At 38.2% G+C, this 22,681-nt stretch overlaps 1 protein-coding gene and 1 non-coding gene across 2 annotated transcripts in view; both read right to left on the bottom strand.

Moving 5' to 3' along the window:
• LOC128998145 (leucine-zipper-like transcriptional regulator 1) overlaps positions 1-4,208 on the bottom strand; it is a 64,567-nt gene extending 60,359 nt beyond the window's left edge. The window contains exon 1 of the mRNA XM_054424148.1: positions 3,816-4,208. The gene's annotated coding sequence lies outside the window, so the exon portion shown is untranslated. The remainder of the gene's footprint in view (positions 1-3,815) is intronic.
• On the bottom strand, positions 328-431 carry LOC128999185 (U6 spliceosomal RNA). Its single transcript, XR_008491246.1, has one exon. It is a non-coding gene; the product is annotated as a U6 spliceosomal RNA (small nuclear RNA).
• Positions 4,209-22,681: the final 18,473 nt, after the last annotated feature.

Here is a 22,681-nt window from a genome sequence, read left to right as displayed (position 1 = left end):
GGGCACTTTGCTATTAAACAAAAATTAAGTTCCGGGGGGGTGAGGGGGGAAATATCTCACAAATTTATGAACCGATTTTCAATTTTTTTTCATCAAAAATTTTCTTTTTTCATGCTCTTTTATTTGATATGTCACAAGGGGCACCTTGCTATTTAAAAAAATTAAGTTGGGGGCAGGGGGGGAAAGGGGGGGAATGTGAATGTAACGTTGAATTCAAAACAATTGGTCCCCCTACGTCAATAGATGATTCCCGCAAACTGCATATTTCTATCTATTGCGGTTTTTACATAAATAAAGATGCAAGTTTTTAAAAAAACACCCTGATGGACAATAAATGATTTGATTTGATATCCAATTGCCGTCCTTGCACAGGGGCCATGCTAATATCCTCTTTATCATTCCAATTGGTACTTTCCTGTTAAAGGGAACATTCATTAGCCTATTATCGATGATTTCTTTTCGATAGGCCTATATCGATATTTTTTTCATCCGATATATTGATAAGTAAAATATTGAAACTTATCAGCTGACAACTATGATAAATAAATATAGCCTAGTTCAAATTCAAATTGTATCTTTTGATTTGACCTTGTACTCTACATCCATTGCACTCTTCCTTGACAAATGTTTACCAAAATAATACCTTTCATTGACCATTCCACATGCAATTGTATTGGGAAATAAAGCTTTGATTTGATTTGATTTGATTTGATTACTTATATAGGCTTACCTCCGTCAGTAGTCCAAAATTGTGTCTTATTTCAACTAATGTTGTTCAAAGCTTACATGTTTCGTTGCACTGCAACATCGTCGGAGCTTTATGTCAAAAACATCTAATAATTTAAACATCCGTGTTTTGTTCTATGTTTAAATTATTTGATGTTTTTGACATAAAGCTCTGACGATGTTGCAGTGCAACGAAACATGTAAGCTTTGAACAACATTAGTTGAAATAAGACACAATTTTGGACTACTGACGGAGGTAAGCCTATATAAGTCATTATTCGTAGTCCAGGGGCTATCAGAATGAATAATATTGATTTGATTAAGTTTATTTGGCCATTAAACATTAAAACACAAACAATAAAAAAATATTATATTGAAAGAAACTGTTCTAAACTAACCAAACTTGCTGTATAACATTTCAAAATTCCGTTTGATTGCCTATTCCCCATATGCCTTTTCTGTTATCAAACGGAATTTTGAAACAGTAGGCCCTAACTAAACTTGGCCTACAACAAGTTTGGTTAGTTATGTTAGGTTAGTTTAGAATAGTTTCATTTCTTAATCCAATATAGGCCTATAGGTTATTATTTTTGCCTAAACAAGATTAGTTCTTAATCCTATTCTTTAATACGAGCTATTGTTTGTTAGTCTATGCTATAATTATTATAATTATTATTATTATTAAACGTAGCTATAAGGGTAAAGTTGACACTACTAAGAAATTGTATAGGCCTACAGTGGAATTAATCGAGAAATCGAACAACAAATGCAAGGCGGCGTGGGCAGTAGTCAACGAGTCTAGGAAGAAGGAAATTGTAAATAGTACTTTAAGCCCTGATGATTATAATTCTTATTTTGTAAATATTGTGAAAGAGATTGTAAATGTACAACAAGCCCCTGGAAATGAAAGTGCTGCTGACGGTGTGTCAGTTGCTTCAGCGACTGAATTTAAAAAGTGGAGTCCTACAACACCTCATCATAAAAATCACCAAAGATTTTTTAAACTCCCGCAGTGCGGACATTTACGGTCTTTCAACCTACCTCCTTAAGGAAATTGTAGAAACCATTGCTGTACCACTCTCAATCATTGTAAACGGCTGTCTGGCCGAAGGTATCTTCCCCGACTATTTGAGAATTTCAAGAACTATCCCTATCTTCAAGAAAGGCGACACAAACCTTGCCTCTAGTTGGCAACCCATATCGATTATACCCATAGTAGCCAAAATTGTTGAGAAAATCATGCAAAATCAGATAGCCTAGTAGCATTCTTTGAGACTTACTTCACAAGTTCACAGCATGGGTTTCGCAAAGGCAGATCTACCACTACTGCTCTTACTTCCCTGGTGACAGAAACACCAGGGACAGTGTTGGAGGGACAGTGCTTAAGACTTTTTACTCGTATTTTGAAAATAGGTACCAGATTGTGTCAGTTGATGGAGCGTTCTCCGCTCCAGCTGCCATGGAGTGCCGCAAGGCTCTATATTAGGGCCCACCATGTTTATAATCCTAATGAATGACCTTGGACGAGAAAGGGATCCCCTACTCTATGCAGATGACACAACCTTGTTCGGCAAGGGACAGTGCCCCCACAAAGCAATAACCAAATCTGACCAGCTGTTTGAAGGGGAAAGAAATTGGTTCTCACTTAATGGCCTCAGGTTACACGAAGATAAAAACGCAAAAGCTCCTGTACACACTCAGTAAATCATCTCCATCTCAAGATATTCCAGCCAAACTCCTCAATTTTAACACAGGGTGTCTTAGGCTGAGTAGAGTCAATTTCCTCTTAAGAAAACTTAAGCACCAGCTCACTAAAAACAATATCTTCTGATGGTCTATTTCTCCTTATTTCACAGTCACATCAACTATGGCATCATACTCCAGGGCCACGCACCCGCCTGTACTAAGATTCTCAAACTGGAATGCCCTAAGAATAATTACAAGCAGCGAAAGATGGACACATTGCAGACCACTTTTCAAAATGCTGAATGTTTTTACTGTTTTCTATCATATCACCTATAATTGCCTTCTGCACGTCAAAAGAAATTTGGACTCTTATGAAACAAGGAGTGACATGCATGACCATAATGTCCGAGGTGCCTGTAAATTAAATACAGATCGCTATAGACTAACTATGACAAGAGACAGTTTCCCAAACTGTCAGGATGTACCGTACACAATGCTCTGCCTGATAAAATAACAGAACTTGACACAAGAGTGTTCACAAATAAAATTAAACAATTTTTATTGGAGAACCCTTTTTACTCACTACTGAGTTCTTCAAGTATGCTGGCGCAATTAACTAGCTGTCAACCACCGCCACCACACAGTTTTAAATGTATATAGGGCCTAATATATTAAATTCCATGTTGATGGCCCCTGGATTACTTTATATGACTATAATAATGGTACTATACCTCGTCAAGTAGTCCAAATGTTGTTTGAGGTTAACAACCTACATGTTTCGCCGTAAATACGGCATCGTCAGGGTTACAAAACCTGTCGATGTCTTCGTTTTTGTAACCCTGACGATGCCGTATTTACGGCGAAACATGTAGGTTGTTAACCTCAAACAACATTTGGACTACTTGACGAGGTATAGTACCATTATTATAGGCCTAATATATCTAAATTAGTTTTTATTTTTTCTTTGACGCTATCTATCCAGCCTAGGCTGGTCATCGATGAAGAGGAGGTAATTCAGGTAGGAAGTTAACTCAATAACTCGGTTATTGAACTAAGTAGGCCTATATATTAACTTAGACATCTAGGCCTATTTGCTATTTCTGTTTGTCTGTAATTTAAATTTGTTTGAAGATATTAAAACAGATGGAATATGGATCGTAAAAGAAAACAAAATTATCGATGTATCGAAAAGAAATCATCGGTAATTTAATAATGAATGTTCCCCTTAACAGGAAAGTAGGCCTACCTTCCAATTTTACCACTGCCGAAGCAAGTCCTTATATACCTAAGATCGAGTCCATAAAGCTGCCAGTGTTCATTAACCTTGTAAAAATCTAAGATGAGGGTGTAGTAATTAATTGTCTTAAGTTTCAAGAGACCTCTCCCTGAAAATCTGAACTTACCTCATTAGGAGTTTATACTTGATCTTGATGACGATTTGAACGTAATTTTGCAGTCTTATATCTCATGATTTGTCAATGAACGGTAGAGTAGTCCTAATAGGATTACAAAATTAACCATTGTGTCTTGTTTTGTTTCTACCAAATTATGTTTTTATCCAAGTCAAGTGTGAGAACCATAGGCTAGTGTCGGTAGCAACTAATCCAGTTTTACATTGATTTAATAAAATTCACATTTCAAAAAACCACTCAAAGTCAATACCTACAACAATAATTACATTTGCTTAAAGATAACGCTCTAGTAATGATAATGAATATTAAAATACAGTTCAATTCAAACGTTAAAACCTTTAAAAATGACTTATTTTGAGGTTAAGTTTGTTTGGCAGATTGGCATTTGGCATTTTGGCAATAGCAAGGCAAACTAAACTATTCTGCATTCTGCTCCAGTGTTGCCACTGGGCTGTTGCAGTTTTACCCTAAATACGAGTAAAAATTACCCTAAATTACCCTAAACATATTTTGAATTACCCTAAAAATTACCCTAAAAGTAAATTTTGTATTTATAACACTAAATACATGTATAAATAGTATATAAGGTTGTTTGTTATACTAATTAAGGTTGCAATATCAATTTAATACATGATTCAAATTCGAGTATATAAATTACATGAAATAACTCAATACTTCAAATCTGAATTCTGAAACTTGGTTGGTATCACTGACAAGGATCTCCTGCTGCTGAGTTCTCTGTTCTGTCCTGTCTGGTTGCCTTGCCTTGATGTTATGTGTTATGTCGTCTACATGCTGTTGACACTGTTTGTTATCTGATACTTTTTTGTTCCTACCATCCTTTAATAAGTTTAGTTGTGTTGTGAATGTGACATACTTTTATCAAATTAACTTTTATGGTATTACTTGGCAAAAATGAAGAGAAGGCGACCCGAAAAAAAGGAAACAAAGCAGACCTCTAAAATTACAAGTTTCTTCAAAACTACCCAAAGTGACAGTATACAGTGCATTCTGAAGGAAATGAAACTCCTCCTGGACCTGGACTACTATCTAAACCCTCTTCAACGTTAGGGATATGTCCTGATAAAAAATCTCCAAATGTGTTTGAGTATGAACCTACGGCCAGTACGTCTGCAACGGGTGTTAGTGAGTATATGCCTGCATGCAGCACAACTTCAGCTGAAATTAGTGTACAAGACCATAATTATGTTATTAGTTTTTACAAACCCAGAGATGACAATTCTGATCTGCCAGTGCCTACAACATTTGACGATTATGAGGAAGAAATAGCCATAGAGACAACCCCCCAAGTAACCTCAGCAGCCAAAAGTAAAAAAAAAAATAGTAAAGCTTTCCACAAAGAAATTCGTTCCCCCCATAAGAAAATATATTTGCAAAAGTATGTATCCTCTTGGGAATCTGTTCCTAATTTTGCTGGATGGCTTTCAAAATCTAGTAGGAAAGGGCCTAAGCATGAGGATATGGCCTACTGCAAAATCTGTGAACAAAACATCACTTGTGGTAGGTCGGAAATTTATCGGCATTCACAGTCTAATAGACACAAACAAATGTCTAAATCTATTCAGCACACAGAAGATCTGACTAAGTGCCTGCATACACCAATTGATTTAAAGATCAGAAGAGGGGAGCTCAAATGGGCTGCTATGTTGGCAGAAAAAAACTTGCCAATTTCTTTAATTGACACAATCATACCCTTGGCAGCTTCTATTTATGATGACTCTGAGATTGCAAAAAAAGATGAAGTCAAAGAGGACTAAGACATCTTGCCTTATCACCAATGTTTTGGGTCCTGAATTCGATAATGCTTTGAGAGGAACTTTAAGGAATTCAGTATTTTCCTTAGTCCTCGATGAAACAACTGATAAGGGATCGATTAAGCAATGCGCTTTTACAGTGATTTACTTTGATGAGAAAAATAACTCACTGGAAACAAAGTTTTTACATTTAACAGAATGTGCTAAGGGGGATTCAGAACATCTATTTCAATCATTAAAGGAAACTCTGGACCAAAAGGATATTCCCATTGAAAACCTTGTGGGATTTTGTTCTGATACCCCAAACGTCATGGTTGGTGAGTCAAATTCAGTTTTTTCCAAACTAAAAAATGAACTACCTCAAATATGTCTCATAAAGTGTTCGAGCCACCAGTTGCATCTAGCAGCTTCACATGCTTGCAAGAGATTGCCGCTAGAGATCGAAGATCTTCTACGTGACGTATATGCTCACTTCCACAGAAGCTACCAAAGGAGGATCGTTTTAGCCGAGTTCCAAGAATTTTATGAGCTTGAAAAACATAACATTTTGAGGAGTGGGCAAACCAGATGGTTAAGTCTCAAGAACTCTGTGGACCGTGTCATTGAACAATATAAAGCTCTGACACAGTATTTTATGATTCAGGTTTTTGAAGACCCATCCAAGACCACACAGAATGTATTGACAACTTTGAACAAAGCATCAACAATTTTCTATTTGCATTTTTTGTCTTATGTCTTGGATCTTGTGACTGGATTAAACATTCTCTTTCAAACAGATGGACCTGTATTGGTTAAACTAAAACCACAAATCGGGAAGCTGATCAGAGACATATCCATGAATTTTATGAACATTGATTACGTCCGACAAACTGATGCATGGACAATTGATCCGTACAGCGAAGAAAACTATGTTTCAAGAGATAAGGTGTATGTTGGGGTTAATGCACATGAGGTATTTCAAGAAAAATCCAGCACAGAGGAAATGTCGCAAGTGCATGAACACTGTCGTTGTTTCTACATTGTGTTGGTGGCCGAGCTGCAGAAAAGGTTCACTTTTGATGATGACATTTACTCATTTTTGAATGTACTCGACCCGAAAGAAATAAGAAAGATGACAACACCTTCTCTAAAACCTATTTTTGATAGGTTTTCATCATACTTAAAAGATGTTGAAATCCAAAAATTAGACAGCGAGTGGCGTCAACTAGCCGTTGAGGAATCGCCATGTACCGATGAAGCCTCGGTGTGTTAAACTTCTGGCTCGCAGTATTTAAGTTGAGAAATGCAGCAAACCAGGAAGTCTTCCCTAATCTGAAAAAGGTGATATCACTACTGTTGTGCCTTCCATCATCCAATGCGTCGGTTGAAAGGATTTTTAGTCAACTCAACCTGATAAAAACAAGCCACAGAAACAAACTCCAGGACAAAACCATTTGTGCTCTTCTCCACACAAAACAAAGTGTAGGTAGCTGCATATCATTTGAGCCTCAATCAAACATCCTAAAGAAGAAATGGTCAAGTGCATAGTCATAAGAAGAGAAGACCAAGAACAATATGAAATGAATGTAGCCCAGATATATTGTTCCTTTTAATGATCTCAGTTGTACAATTAAGTTATATTTATTATTTTGATATCTATTTACAATTTAACTGATAAGTTGTAGGCTACCTATATTATATTTTCCGTTAAGTCATTGACCAGTTTACATTTTATGTAGGCCAACTCTACATCAGGCTTAGCTTTTTGTGATTCATTATTAAGATTGCTTTCATTTGTCTTCAAGTTAAATTGTTGGTTATGCATACAGTATGGCACATTAACCATTTAAGTTGAATTTGAATATCAACATACCTTTATTTGAGTAAAGTAGCCTACTTAACTTATGTTCTTTATTTTCTGATTTGATTTGTTGTAGGTAAGTTTAATTTTTTGCAATTTTATTGGCTTAGCTTTATTTGTGATGTGTATTAATAAGTTTTCTTTCTTATGTCTCCATGTTTTAATTATTTTTGATTGTAAATTTGACACATTTATTATTTCTGTTTGATTATGATACAAAAACACCTTCATTTGCGTAAAGTAGCCTACTTAACTTGTGTTCTTAGTTCTTACCTGTATGTTTTTAAAACTTTTTACTGTAGTTTCATTACCTATTTGCAATATTATTTATAGAGGCGTTTCAGATTTTTGGAGTAATGAATTATTATTTAAGTATGTGTTGTAATTTAGGTTGCCTACCTGCTGTTTAATTGTATAATACAATTTTTTTACTTGATTTTAAGAGTTTAGGTTGAGTGAATAAATAGTCACAAGACAAGAAAATCCAAAACAAATTATTTGGGATGATTTAAATGATTTTGTTTACTTAAAAGAAACGATCTCAGTTATAAACCTATAGTTTGAGTTATTTATTATTTTTATGTATATTTACAATGTACTTATACAACCTAATAAGTAAGTAAGTTACCAAAATAAAAATCTATTTACAATTTATATTTCAGATTTAAACTGTAGCTCTGTTGTCATTGACCAGTTTACATTTTCACAGCCTTGTTACCTGTACAGTACATAGATTTAGGCTTGAAAGTTCCTCTTTTTGTACTGCCATATTTTACCTAGATTTCTTTCAGTTTGTTTTTTATTTCATGTCATGTCACCATGTTTTATTTCTTATTGTTAATACACAGCTCATTTACCATATCTTTTGGGGATTACCAAATTACATTTATTTGCTTAAAGCACTTGTGTCACCTTTCTGTTTTTGTTTTTGATGTTTTGTAGTTAAATTATTGGCAATATTATTTATAGTGTGTTTTACTTAGGTTACCTACCTGTTATTGTTTGTATCTTACAAATTGTTGACTTTATTCCATGAATTTTGTCGTTTTAAGAGGTTTTATTAAAAAAATTTATTATTAAAAATTCTTGTGATTTTACCCTAAAATTACCCTAAATCTACCATTACCCTAAACTTTACCCTAAGACCCGAAAATTACCCTAAAAAAGGGTAATTACCCTAAAAGTGGCAACACTGTTCTGCTCATTCATTCAGCGACTTCTCGTATCGTATCGTTCGTAAGGTAAAGTAAGAGTAAGAAAAACTAAACACAACAAACAACAATATTTTTAGTTTCATGGAGTCTGATAGTGCATAATCCTACACTGCCTACTCGTGAATTTGTTATACAGTGCATAATTCGAATTTTGTTCTATAGTGCTGCATAAATGTTACGCACTATAAGAACTAGGTACTGTAGGATTATGCACTATATTTATTTATTTATAAACTGTTTCTCCATGAATACAATATTGTATAAAACTAGTTATTGCCTACAAGATGGTAGGGGCTGAAAGTTCTAAATAATCAATTAATGCTAATTCAGACTGTGAACCATAACTAAATAAATAAGTAGCAAATAATAAGGTCAGAGGTAACAGAAATCGTGCAATAATAAATAATGAAGCTGATAAATATAGAATGGGACCTAAGAACTACAATAAAAATAACAACAAAGTAGACTATGCCTATTAATAATGGTAACAAGTTTAAAACAAGCAGTAATGATGGTAACTTTAAAACAAGCAATTAAAACAACAATAAAATAAGACAAAAAATAGACTATGGTAACAATGATAACAAATTATAAACTGTGTAAATAATAATAAGAGACACCAAATGATTAACAAAAGATTGATAAGCAATTTGTGGGAGTGTGTGTGCATGCATGACATGGAAAGGACACTGGGTCAAAACCATACACCAAGCTAAAAACCACAAACTTTCATGTGTGGCCCTTTAAAGGCACCACCTAGCTTGCACTGCACCTCGCGCTGAGGTAACCAGCCTCAAAACAAAACTAAGTTGTGGCCCTTTAAAGGCACCACTTAAATAAGCAATACACATCACTCGTTCCCTCGAGTAAATATCTTGAGGCGTCCCAAAGAAATCCCCCCCTCCGAAGAAATAAGAAGAAAGCCTGGAGAAGTCGATGTGAGCCAAAGCCTCTTCACCCACCCTCAGCAACCTGGACATTATCAGAACCAGAAGTAGGATGAGGACGATTTCACGGAAGGATAGCTAACTGCATGCGTTGCACTGCTGAAGGATAGAAAAGCCCGGGAGTCGATGGAATAAAGAACGAAGTAGTTAAGAGTGTATAAAATAACATGAATGATTGTCCCGGTTTTTATATTGGACAAACATCACGCTCTTTACAACTAGATTTAAGGAACATTTACCAAGAAAGAATTCCAAATCAGCTTTTGCCAACCATATTGATTCAAACCACAGCTATACCGATACAGAAAAATTTAGAAGTAATGCATATTTGTCAAAAAAAGTATATGGACAGCATTGAGGAATTTGAGATTAACCGAGCAGCTAAAGTACATCCAAGCCATATTTTAAACGAACAAATCTCATTCCAGTCTAACATTATTTATAATACCGCCATTCTCATCCTGGAACATGACCAAAGAAAAGGTTCTGATAAGAGAAGTGAGGATAGAGGGGCTACAGACTACAGCACACGTCAGTCATGACTCGTCTTCTACCGGTGCCGGACCCCGTGTGTAACTTTTTAATGTATTGGCCAAGTTCGTAATTTTTTTTCGTACCGTTCGTGTGTTATGTGTTTTCAGTGTTTTTAAAAAATTGACGACCTTCAGGTAAGGATAATGTTTTAACTTTTGTGATATTCACTTGAACATGTGCTCCACGAGCACGAAACTGCAGTAGTGACAAACTACGCAAGGACCGTAGGATATTGAGAGAGGTAAATTAACCATTTGTTGTAGTTAACAGGATGTTTGGAAGGATCAAGGGGACGCTGTTGAACCTGTACAACAAGATGCTGAAATAAGGCAAGTTTCATGACTTGTGGAAACAAGGCATTGTAAAAAATCTCTGAAGAGCGAGGAAAAAGACCCTAAAGGTTAAATCGTACAGCCTAGCAACCCTCTTATCTGTCGTAGGAAAGCTAGGCAAAAGATTAATAGTTATAGGATGAAAGAATTGATGGGATAGGGAAGATAGCAAATCCAATACGGTACAATGGATTCATAGAAATTGTTGGAACGGTAGACGCATTTCTGGATATGAGAAGAGAAGTTGAAGACACGGAAGAAAAATACCTAGTAGGATTGTTCCTGGACTCCGCCTGGTGGCCAGAGATTCTGAGAGTTCTGAGAAGATGGCGATGTCCGAACAACATCTACCGATTGGTAAGAGACTACTTCCGAGGCAGAACCGTGACACTAAGAGCTGGCAACGGAGTCCAGGTCGATAGGTGGGGGGAAGACTGGAAGATGACTTTTTCGAGGGAAAAGACAGTGATGATGCTCCTGAAAGGAAGGTTGGTTGAAAGATTCATCCGTGTCAACATGGGTGACGTGACAATCCGGTGTTCAAATGAGACGAAGTATTCAGGAGTCGTAGTAAGAAGTTGGTTATTAAAACAAAGGCAGAGTTCGACGCCCATTGGTCAGCAGTCCACATCAGCTGATAAGACAACACCGACACAACTAGTCCAGTCTGCATCCTGACCTTGACAACGGTGTGCGTGCGTCCTGCCCGTGTAGTTAATAGGCCTATTTACAGTATTATTCGTTTTTCGTAATGTTTTCGTCCCGTCCGTGTGTATGTGTTTGTGTATGTACTTTTAGTAGAAAACAATGACTAGGATTTCACCATCCAACTGCGATGTTTTGACAATGGCCGATACAAGCCGAAACATGTAAACGACCTTCAATTAAATTGAGCTGTTTGTCGGATTTATAAGGTATGTAACCTATTTATTATATTGAAGTTGGTTAAAGTTTGCAGGGCATTATGAGCAAGTAATCGACAAGACTATGAAGGCATTCGGAAAGTTAAAAGGACTGGCCAAGGCGAACAATGGCATGAGAAGCGAGAACTTGAGAAGATTGTACATCGGTGTGCTTGAACCAATGATGCCGTATGGCTGTGAGATGTGGGGTAAACGAATGAGGGGACGAGGTGAGAAGTCTAAGTTGACGAACCTGCAGAGAAAACTGTTGTTGGGTGTGATCAAGGGCTACAGCACGATATCCCATGAAACTGTCCGAGTGATTGCCGGGGTCATCCCGCTTGACTTGATGGTTGAAAAAAGGATTAAGAGAAGAAGGGACAAAGACGAAGGTGTCGACATCAAGGAAAGTACGAGGACCGAAGAGAAGAAACACTCGTTGACTGGCAGAGACGGTGGGAATCAAGTACAAAAGGAAGGGAAACATTTGCGTTTGTTCTGGATGTGAAGTTCAGGAAGAATAAAGTGTATGGGGAAACGGATCACTACACGACGCAGCTCATCAGCGGACACGGAAACTTCAAGGCCAAGCTGAAAAAGTTTCGACCTAGTTGATGATGATCATTGCACTCATTGTGGAGAGCTGGAGACATCGCAATACGTACTGATGGAGTGTCCTTTCTACGAAGAAGAAAGAAGCGACATGAGGGAATTCCTCTGACAAAACACATGGGCTTGGGAGAAGATCAACTTCTTGAGAACTAAAGAATCTGCGAAGGAGTTTGGCAGAATGTGCCGAAAGATAGGAAAGAAAAAGCATGAATTTGAAAATTCAGGAAGACAGTCTGGAATTTGAATTGGAAAAATGTTAGGAAAGACGAAATAATGAAAGAAGATTGAAAAAAAGAAAATCCGATGATCCTAGTACAAAGGGTACTAGGTTAGGGGAGAGGTGTTGATTAGGCACAGAATTTGCCTGGATGGACAAAGAATGAAGCTGACAGCTGGAAGAGGAATCCGAAGATTTTTCAGGAAAGCTGCCTGGTGAATAAGTCTCTGACTTAAACCAGGGGTGGTTGTGAGACCGCTGGGCTTCGCCCAAACACATCTCTCTCTCTCTCTCTCTCTCTCTCTCTCACTCTCTCTCTCTCTCTCTCTCTCTCTCTCTCTCTCTCTCTCTCTCTCTCTCTCTCCCTCTCTCTCTCTCTCTCTCTCTCTCTCTCCCTCTCTCTCTCTCTCTCTCTCTCTCTCTCTCTCTTCTGGCGATGTCCAAACAGCACCTACCAATTGGTTAGGGATTACTTCCGATACCTAACCATGCCGTTAGGATCTGGTAACAGGAAGGTGAGCAAGAACATCACGAAAGGATGCCCCAAGGATATGTGGTGCGTCCTCTTTTGTGGAACATCCTGTTTGATGAAATTCAATACTTTTTTTGTCCTAGGACGCTAGGCACGAGTCCGGAATAGTTTTTCACATTACTTCAGGCTAGACCTAGGGGTTACGGCAATATCACTTAGATAAAATTCATTGGTGATTTGGCGGGTTTTGAACCCGGGACCCCAGGAACCGGAGTCCCGCGCTCTACTAGACCACATCGCTCCCCCATGGATTTTCAATACTATACTAAGATAATATAATATAATATTAGAATGCTATACATAATATTCTACATAGCCTAAAATGCAATATAATACAAATAAAAATACAATGCTGTACAATACTTTATAAACTATTCACCTACAGCGGTCTGAAATTGTTTCTGATCGGTTCCCTTGCAAGACGTTTTCTTAAAGTCTTAGTTCAAGCTTGAAAATGATAAACCCTACACCGTTTCTCTGAAGGAGGCATAACCGAACGATTAAAAAACTAACAAATTAAATTGGCTTATAATATTATTGACTGTAAACATAAATAAACGCAGTTCTTAACACTCGCACCAAACACACATAGCAACTGGCCTAATTTCCCGCACTCATGACACAATGTGCACCCCTTGACTCTCACTATACACACTGGTCAGTGATCACGTATTGCAGTTTTAACTAACTCACACCCCCCTATCTCTAAAAAATATCATGAGTCGCCCAAAAACCAAACTTGTTAGGCCTACCAAATTTGTTTTGTCATAATCAGACGAAATCTTCAAATATCTAGTCGAGTTTGGTATAATTTTTCATAATTTTTTTAGTAGATTTCAAATCTATTTTAAAAAGTGGTAAATTATCATTCCGTTAGGAAAGAGTACCATTGTATGAATACATCCGGTAGGTGACTCATCACCTAGGCAGTAGACAGCCCCGGCGGACACAATAGGCTGACAGGTTAGCAAAAGTTGTGTCATCCTCAGACTTCGTGGGACCACAGCCTTTCTGTGGAATCTCTCGTGATCATGCGTGAGTATGCATGTCACTCAGTCATGTCATGGGCTCAGGAGGAACACAGGACAAGGTGGATTAGGCTTCAACACCATATGATAAGTAAGCTCACCCTCTTCTCTCCTTACCAGACATACGGTCGCCTCCAATGCTCTACGTTTAGACAGACAGGGGGCAACACAGATCACAGGTATGGTCACTGGCCATGGCTTCCTGAAATTTCACCTGAATCGCTTGAGGATCCACAATGGAGATACTGCATGTAGGAAATGTGGCAGTCAGAGGAGACTGCAAACCATCTGCTCTATGACTGCACAGCTCTGAACGAGGTAAGGGATAGTACTTTTGGAGCAATGACAAGGGGCAGACACCTTCCTCAGGAGGAGCTCATAGATAGGATGCTGAAGTTCATTAATCTACTCAGGTTTGACGGACTCCAACATATCAAGTTGGGAGCACAAAAAGTCCATCAGTGGCTTAGGTGCAACAGGACAAGGTCCGCCCCTACAGAATCGAATCAATGAATCAAGTTAAGATATATTTGACAAGAATATGCATATCAATCAAAAAGTTAATATTTGTTTATGGATAGTATTGTAGTAGTATTGTAGGCATAATTTAAATAGAGAATTCGTCCGACATGTTCAAGGAGAAATTTCAGTTAAAATCAAATGAGAGAAATGGTAACTCACTTTGCCTGTAGATTTGCTGCAGTGGGATTTTTTAATAATTTAAGTCATCAATCGTCAACAATTCTTTCCTCTTATTACTTAACACTAACTTCACACTATCTTTCTCTTCACACTTTAGTTAGATATTTAGGCATAACTGAGTACTGCCACCTAATATACCGAAATGTAAGGGTGGCGCAGCACTCCAGTGTCTAATTCCAGGATATCTGCCCTGTGCTATAAATCGGGTGTCACTACTGATTGTCCATCGGAAAAAGTCCTGTTTTATTTACTTTTACTTTTAAACCTAGCTTAACAGTTTAGAGTTGTTACAATTTAACTGTGTTTGGAATAATTTTGCAAGTAATAATATTTGGAGTTAGTAATTAGAGTATAAATCATGTAAAATCATCAGTTAGGAAAATGAAAAATGTGATTTAGTGACTCAGGGGTTGTTGGTAAAAAACACCTTTAGCACGTTAGCTGGACGAGTGAGTATGCTTGCGCGTGGGGAAGTGAGGGCCGCTCTAATCCTCTAACTTCGGATAAACTATAGTATAGAACTTAGATTCGTCGATAATATAATATAAGTTTTGCTGATATAATAAAAAAAAACTGTTGATTAAATTGTCTTTAGGTGTCTTTAATTCAACATAAGGCAAACCTCCAGCACATCGAAGTATAATTATTTTACGCCACACTACATTATTTTGACGAACTTCCCACGCAAGGATTTAGTCCAGAAAACAGCTGTTTGTCGCCAGCTTATTCAAATGGGGTTTCATTGCGTACTACTGTACTGCAATGAGTTTTACCGGACACCAATCAGCTGATTATACTGTATTTAGGTAACAGTGGTAACCAAAAACATAACCTCTGTTATGACTAGTGATTTTTAGTCCTTTAGTTGGTGGAAATATATAAGGATATGTAGGGATTTAGTAGTATGGCGTAAACTATCGTACGTAACTCGTCCAAAATGTGTGTACCGGACTCGTATGGTAATCCTGTATTCGATTTCGTCTCGCACGGGAACAACCACACTCGTCCGGCAAACACTTATTTTCAGGACTAGTAACGTAATATACTATTTCAGATGTTCAGAAAGGGTGGTCCAAAACTACTTCCATTATTGAATTGACTTTGTCACCTAACATAACTTCTGTTTTAAAGGAAATCCTAAAATAAAGATAATTTTGATTATTTGTTCGTTTGATTTACTATATTACAATAATTGGTTTTAGATTAAAGTTTTAGAGACCTTGTCCCTACAAGCATCAACTAGCATTTCACTAGTTAAGTTTTATTTCCATTGTATAAATTAAGACCTTCAAATTGCTAGTAGTATTTTTCAAACTGTAGATGTAATCAAAATGCTTTCAGATTGTTGGACTTAGATTATCATAACTCAGATATTAGATTATCATAACTATTCTTATGAATAGGGCAACATTTTAGAATATATGTGTTATTTTGTATAGTTTTTCAAGCCAAAACATAGTAATTATCGATTATCTCTCATCTTTCATTTCTTAACTCTTATATCTTATACTTTATCCATACTCCCTCATCCCCAAATATCTGTTTCCTTCTCCTTTTCCCCTACTTTCCTCCTTCTCCTCCTTTCTCTTCTTCCTTATCCTTACTAGTCAGTTTGGGTGATCTAACGTCGTCACACGAACTCCCTACGTAGCAATAATTGGCGATAGTCTATATATAATCAGTAGGATACGCTGTACTTCAGGCCACCAATCAGAGAGCAGCATTTCATCCCCACCCCTCCCCCTAGGCCACGCCCCCTTTTGGTCCCACGTGGTCTAACCTCACTTTTGCGCCAAACATCATAACCTCACTTTACGTATTGCATACGTAGATTCCCGCCAAACGAAAAAAAACACCTTCCCGCCAAGTAACATAACCTAACTTTTGCGCCAAACGAAAAAAATCACCTTCCCGCCAAGTGACTTTTGCACCGAACGAAAAAATCTCCTTCCCGCCAAGTGACATAACCTAACTTTCGCGCCAAACAAAAAAACCTCACCTTCTCGCCAAACGAAAAAACTTCCCTCCATGTCCCTAGCAAATAGTATATAGAAAACTTGTTGTGCACCCTTTAGGACAGGGTTTGGGACTGTCCGAGTGTCTGAAGGACACCCCCAGGTTCAGGTATTATATCGTATCGTACTTGTATCCAGAGGAACTGGCTTAGTATTATACCATATAATACCCCCCTCCCTTATTTTGAGGGTGCACTTGGAATTGAAAACGCAGTTAAAATGTTACAAATATTTATTCTACAAGCAAGACACATTACTAATTTATAAAGAATTGAGTGAAGTGTTAAAACTACTGACCACTACTACTACTACTGAACTACGTGCTAAAAACTAGTGTTTATAGATAAGCACATTTGGGGAATTCCCCACCATCCCCGTACATTTAACACTATATAATTTAGAGTTTGTGAAAAATTCTAAATCCTCGTCTGTGAGGAGGCTGGTGAACCTCGAGGGTAAAAATGTCACCCTCTCCTCGCCGGCAGATGTGGTGATGTGTAGTACGATCACCATGGTTCCGAATCTCGTGTTGATTCGTCTAGCAGACTGAATTTTTGCCGGCTCGGTCAGATCTTTGATGGGGACCTTCAAAGGGGAAGAGAGCACCTCGCAAGACGACAGCTTTGCAGAAAGATCCATCTAAAATCATATAATATTGTCGTAATAATATTGTCTGGATAGTCGAGTGGTTATAGTGTTTGCTTTCAAATCTGGAGGTTGCTGGTTCGATCCCCGGTCGATCCCTAACAACTATGGGAACTATGTAAATATGATAGCAAAGATGACCCATGCTGTTATTTTTATACTACAAGCTACATTAGTAAACTACAGCAGCGATATTTACCTTGTTGTAGGGGATGTGGAGAGTGGCTACCCCTCGGCAGATGCCTCTGGTTTTATACAGGGGTAGTGGGGAGCGCAAGGGCGGGGCTTAGAAAAATAATTCTTTCCTGCCGAGGACGGCCTTTCTACAGAATGGACACCTAACAATACGATTAGCACAATTTTTACAAAGAGTGTGCCAGCAAGTCATTAATACTATAGTCGGTAGATTTTCAAAACAAATACGACAACTGATTGATCCTGCAGAGGGCAATTCTTCATTAGAACTGGTATCGCTATCGATATCTCTGGTTCTGTTTATTCGCTCTCCAGTAGAAACTAGTATTGCTTCCAACGAGTCTCGGATGTCTTCCCAAATTGCGGGGGCTATACGGATCATTTCTGGGACATTTGTATCCTCCATAAAGTGGTTAGTTAGCCATAGTGTGTCCTGCAATTCCACTCTGACAGTCTGAACTACTGTCAAGATATCAATTAGATCATAACCTTCCGGTCGGCTACCACTCCATCTTTGTAAAAAGTCGGCCAGCCTAAACTCTCGAATTTGTTGACGATCGGCTTCAACTTGGCACGATACACACCGAGCAGCAGACCGTCGCATCTGGAAACATAGGTAAGTGTTTATTGTATGCCTAAATGTATACTTATATGTATTTTCCCCAATCCCGATCTCCTTACCCTAGTTCTTCCTGTTGAGGTTGATGGTTCAGGGTGAGCTCGCATCCATTGCGGAAGGACTCTTGGCACCCCTAAAGATGTTGATGGTTGGGGTTCTTGAGATCTTTGTACAGGGGTCAATGTAGTGTAGACTGGTGGAGGCTGGTCCAAGCTCACGCGTGAATTATTAGCCGCATCCTCGGCTTCTACAAGAGCTCTGTCAATCGGAGATGTACGGTCTTCAGCCATCTAAATAAAAACATGGACATGTTGTAAATGCAGCTTAAATGGTGGATACAAGTTTAACAAAAATCATACAAATAAACCCACCGCTTGGATAACGGATGTAGCTCGCTCGTCACTTAAAAATGTTGTACTTGTTAAAATATAATTTCTGTCTCTTGTCCTAGGAGGGGTTTCTTCCTGAAAAGAAACTCAAATCAGTTTACATTTTAATTTGTGTTTTGTTTAGTACTTTATGTTACTAGTACTTACTCTTGGACGTTTTTCTGGAGCAGCGTCAGAAGTGGACACTAGCATCAGTAGGAAAACACACACGTTGAGACGAGCCATGGCTTTGAGAAGCTCGCATGTGTTTTGTGCTTAAATAGGCACCCTTGTTCTAAATATAAAATCACAAGGGGAGATCCCCCTTTAGGTACTTTTGACAGGAGGGAGAGAACCCTCCAGGTACTTCCGCCGCGTGGACTATGGAGTACGGACAGTGTTTAGTGAAATTCTGGTACTATCCGATATTCAATAGATTCATTTGCTGTAGAGTGTGTAATTATTTTTTGATTGATGGTGCTGATGAAGAATGTGGTTGGTTTGTTACAAATATCTGTGATTTGGACTTTGACAAACTCAAATGTTTTGTTTGTGGAGAGATTCTACCCGTTCTTTGGAGTTTAGACAAGTGACCCAGTTTCCACACCACGGTAAGCTGTTAGGCTAGGCCGTAGGGTCCCAGCGCGTTCTTTTTGTTAACCCAGAGCTTCACCAAGAGTCCTAACCTCTGGGGTAGGCTGCCCCAACCATCGCAGCCTACGGTGATGGCCACTCCATAACAGATTTGCCACCTCCCAATTTTTTGGTCCTTTGACAAATGTAAAGGGTTATTTACTCGGTGAAGCCTTTCAATTAACCCTTTTTACCATTGACAAAGGATAGTTTACTTTTATATGTTTTTTTTGTCTCTGTCAACCCGTTCATTTTAAAAGTCATCAGGCCATTTACTAGGCGAACCGTTCATTTTAGCCTACGACATTTTATTTACTAAGAATGACAGAGATTTTTTAATTTTTTGTTATTTTTTTGTCAGATTATAGTCCGAGGTGAGAGGGAAATTAGGTGACATGGAGGATAACGCAATGTTTTACGATTTTTAGGCCAACCTCCGTACCAGCCCCTGGACTTATGGGTTTTAAGCCTGCCTGTTGGGCGAGTACACATACTCACACACACACACTCACACATAGGGAGGATAACGCAATGTTTTACGATTTTTAGGCCAACCTCCGTACCAGCCCCTGGACTTATGGATTTTAAGCCTGCCTGTTGGGCGAGTACACATACTCACATACACACAAGGAAACACCTCGAACTATAATCCGTTTTTAATAAGGAACATCTCTATCCATGTACATTAAATGGTTATCTACAAAATTACTACTTACATCTTGATATAAAACTACATTGTCCCAATCTACTTTATTTGCAAAGTCGTGGATAAAAGATTCCGACAACTTTTGATATTTACATACAATACTCCAGCACCCGTCAAAGTTTACAGCCATTTCCCGAAGAAAGTATTCGGGGAATTTCTGGCGCTTTAAAATTGGAGCCCAGTTCACTCTGTGAAAGTATATTCTGAGCATTTCAATGGAAAAATCATAATGGGACGATAAAATTTCCCAATCTAAAAATCTACTAAATTTCATGACAAATTTGTCTGTTAGAACCCCGTGGGGCTCTTTGCTCTCCTGAGACAATAGTGACCAGGCGTTCTCCATCTCCAAGCTCATACTGACCGGTTTCATGGAGGGAAAGGTTTAAGTAGTACTGTAGAGTGTAGGCTGCGCTGAAAGCGCACCTTTTATGGTCACCGGTGACACAGCTTATTCCCGGTAGGCAGAAATTGTAAATGGACGGGCCAGAGATTTCCCGTACGTTGGGATGAAAACCTCGCAAAAACTCTGCCTTTTCCCTACCTTTTGTGTAAATAATTTTAAAAGGAATGCAAAGTGCTGTAATTAAACATTCATTGTATGGTACAGACCCTTCATTCCAACGGATACCATGATGCCGAGTTAACCAGCGAGCGGTTCTTTGCATTTTATCATTTAAATTTGTAATACTATAAGGTGGTTTGAAAATAATTTGGCAGTTCAAAGAGCCACCGACAACGGCCAACTCTTTAATTATAAATTTGTTATCATTATCTGTGAAGGCTTGAAACTCAACTACTGCAAACGCCATTTGGCCACCTTTTGTACAGTGATATCTCGTTAAACAAACGTTCGGCTATTAAAGTAGGCAACTGATCTGTACACTCGTTCACACCGGAAAGGACTTGATTGATACACTCTTTGATTAAATCGTCCCGGTAAAAAAGTTCCCTAAGTGAAATGTAAATTAGAGGGAGGTTATTAATAAACATGCACCATTCATTCTGGTTGAGAGTTATAGAGTGCTCGCCGTCAGAGATGTAAGCATACTGATGCCCAAAGACCATGTTTACCCTAATATCCTCCCCCGTATCTACTTTGAACGAGTATTGGTTCTTACCCTCGAGTGCTAGGGTGACGTCATTAAAGTGAGTTGCGAGCTGACAAAATGCATCGTATGACCAATAAACGCAACCTTTTCTGCCTTTAAATAATATTCCGAGCCCTCTATTTAGAAAAATCCCCGTCACGACACATTTTGTTAGGTCATTATCCAAATGATAGTCTGATTTCAAGAAAACCCCGGTTAGCAAATTTATAGGTTCTTTGCTCTTGGGAATGAGCATCGGCTCTATACTTACATCCGCTCCCTGCAACGTCATCGCTCATACTAAATTTTCTTTAAACGGTTACTTTATTAACAGTACCTGTCAGTAATGAATATGTCATGTGAGTATCATGTAAAAGTAAACAGTACGCGGACGTATTTGCTGTAAAGGCTGTACCGGACTCAAACTCTACTCGCACATCAATAGGGCCTGATTTTATGGAATCATTTTGCTTTGAACAGTCAATAACGTACAGGGGTGCTTTGTCTTTGTATTTTTCCTTGTCCACTGCTGGATAGCTTTGTTTCCCGTAGTACGAAGAATGGAAACGGAAAAACATTTCATAGAAGATAGACCAATCACCGTGAATGTTATCATATGGATAGTACTGCGAATTTAAATAAACTTTAATATTTTTTAGATCGCAAGCATCAAAACATGACATGTCCTTTTTTATGTCATTCTTGCGACTAGTCTGAAATCCTACGATCACGTAACGGGGTTTTTCAAGCTGACTGGAGGTCTTTACAGTCCAAGATTGTAAAGTGGTCTGTGGTACTGATGGATACTCGTGCAGTTCCCAAGATCTAAACGGTAAATGTACCTTTGTATCTTTTTCAATCATCTTTAGTAGTTTCAAACGGTAAGGATCAGATACGGTAACGTGTGGCACCCTCCAGTATACCCCTGTAATTTCCAAAACTACTTCAGCAGCATTTGTACTGTGTACTGCGTTTAAATCGGTAGATGACCGCAAAAGAATCAATTCTTGTCTGACATTAGCAATTACACGCTTATAGTCCTCGGCAAAACCTAGCAACATGTGCAAAGGAACACAGAATGAAAACTCTGTAATTTTCTCTGTTTTCCCAGAACCTAACCAACAAGCGTTTTTTAAACTTTCTAGTTCACCCTGTTGTACCGATAATAGGTTTTTAATGGTTGTTGTTATACCTACATTTTTTATTCGATCGACCTCGACACCCCCGATTTCATATCTAATATCGTCAAAAAGAAACGCTACAGCATTATTGACAAGATGAACTTCTGCAGCGGTTCCATCCTGTTTCTTTCCGCTAACTCTGCCCACGATATGGAGAGTACTGTCAAACGGTGCAGTTATTATGTCCTGTTGACTGATTGGTATACGTATTTCATCGTTATTCTTAAAGGTCGATGAAGCGTACGGTTTATGAGTGTGAAACTCAATACCTGTGATTACATCACTGTAGTCTGCTTTATTTTCTATGTCCAGCATTTTGAACTTTAAATCCTAATGAACGCAAAAACTTTGTGTTGGTTGATGTTAACCGTACAGTGTCTTGACGCTTACTGATGGGTAAAGATTTTGTGACCTCCCTAAATACCAAACCCATTTTTCCTCCTTATATGCAGTCTGATGGATATATTTTCGTTTCTCAAGTTGATTCTCTCACCGTTTTGATCTTTGAGAGTGATTGTAACGTTGTTTATCCTCTTGACGTTCACAGGCAAATAAATGATTGTGTTGGGTACCTCCACTATTTTATAGCCCGGACCCACGTTTGGGTAGAACTCGTGTATAACATGGCCCTCAGCTCCATTGTCATACGAGCCTCGAACTATATTACACTCTACACGTATTACGTTTACATTAATGATGCTTACTGTTCTGTCGGAAGCGTGTTTTTCACCTGCTTTCAAAATTTTACTATCAAAACCCAGTAGAGGAG

The sequence above is a fragment of the Macrosteles quadrilineatus genome, unplaced genomic scaffold, assembly GCF_028750875.1.
Source record: "Macrosteles quadrilineatus isolate MER2022 unplaced genomic scaffold, UCM_ALF_1.0 Scaffold_7__1_contigs__length_78375512, whole genome shotgun sequence".
Taxonomy (NCBI): domain Eukaryota; kingdom Metazoa; phylum Arthropoda; class Insecta; order Hemiptera; family Cicadellidae; genus Macrosteles; species Macrosteles quadrilineatus.
This window is presented reverse-complemented; position numbering and strand designations above follow the sequence as displayed.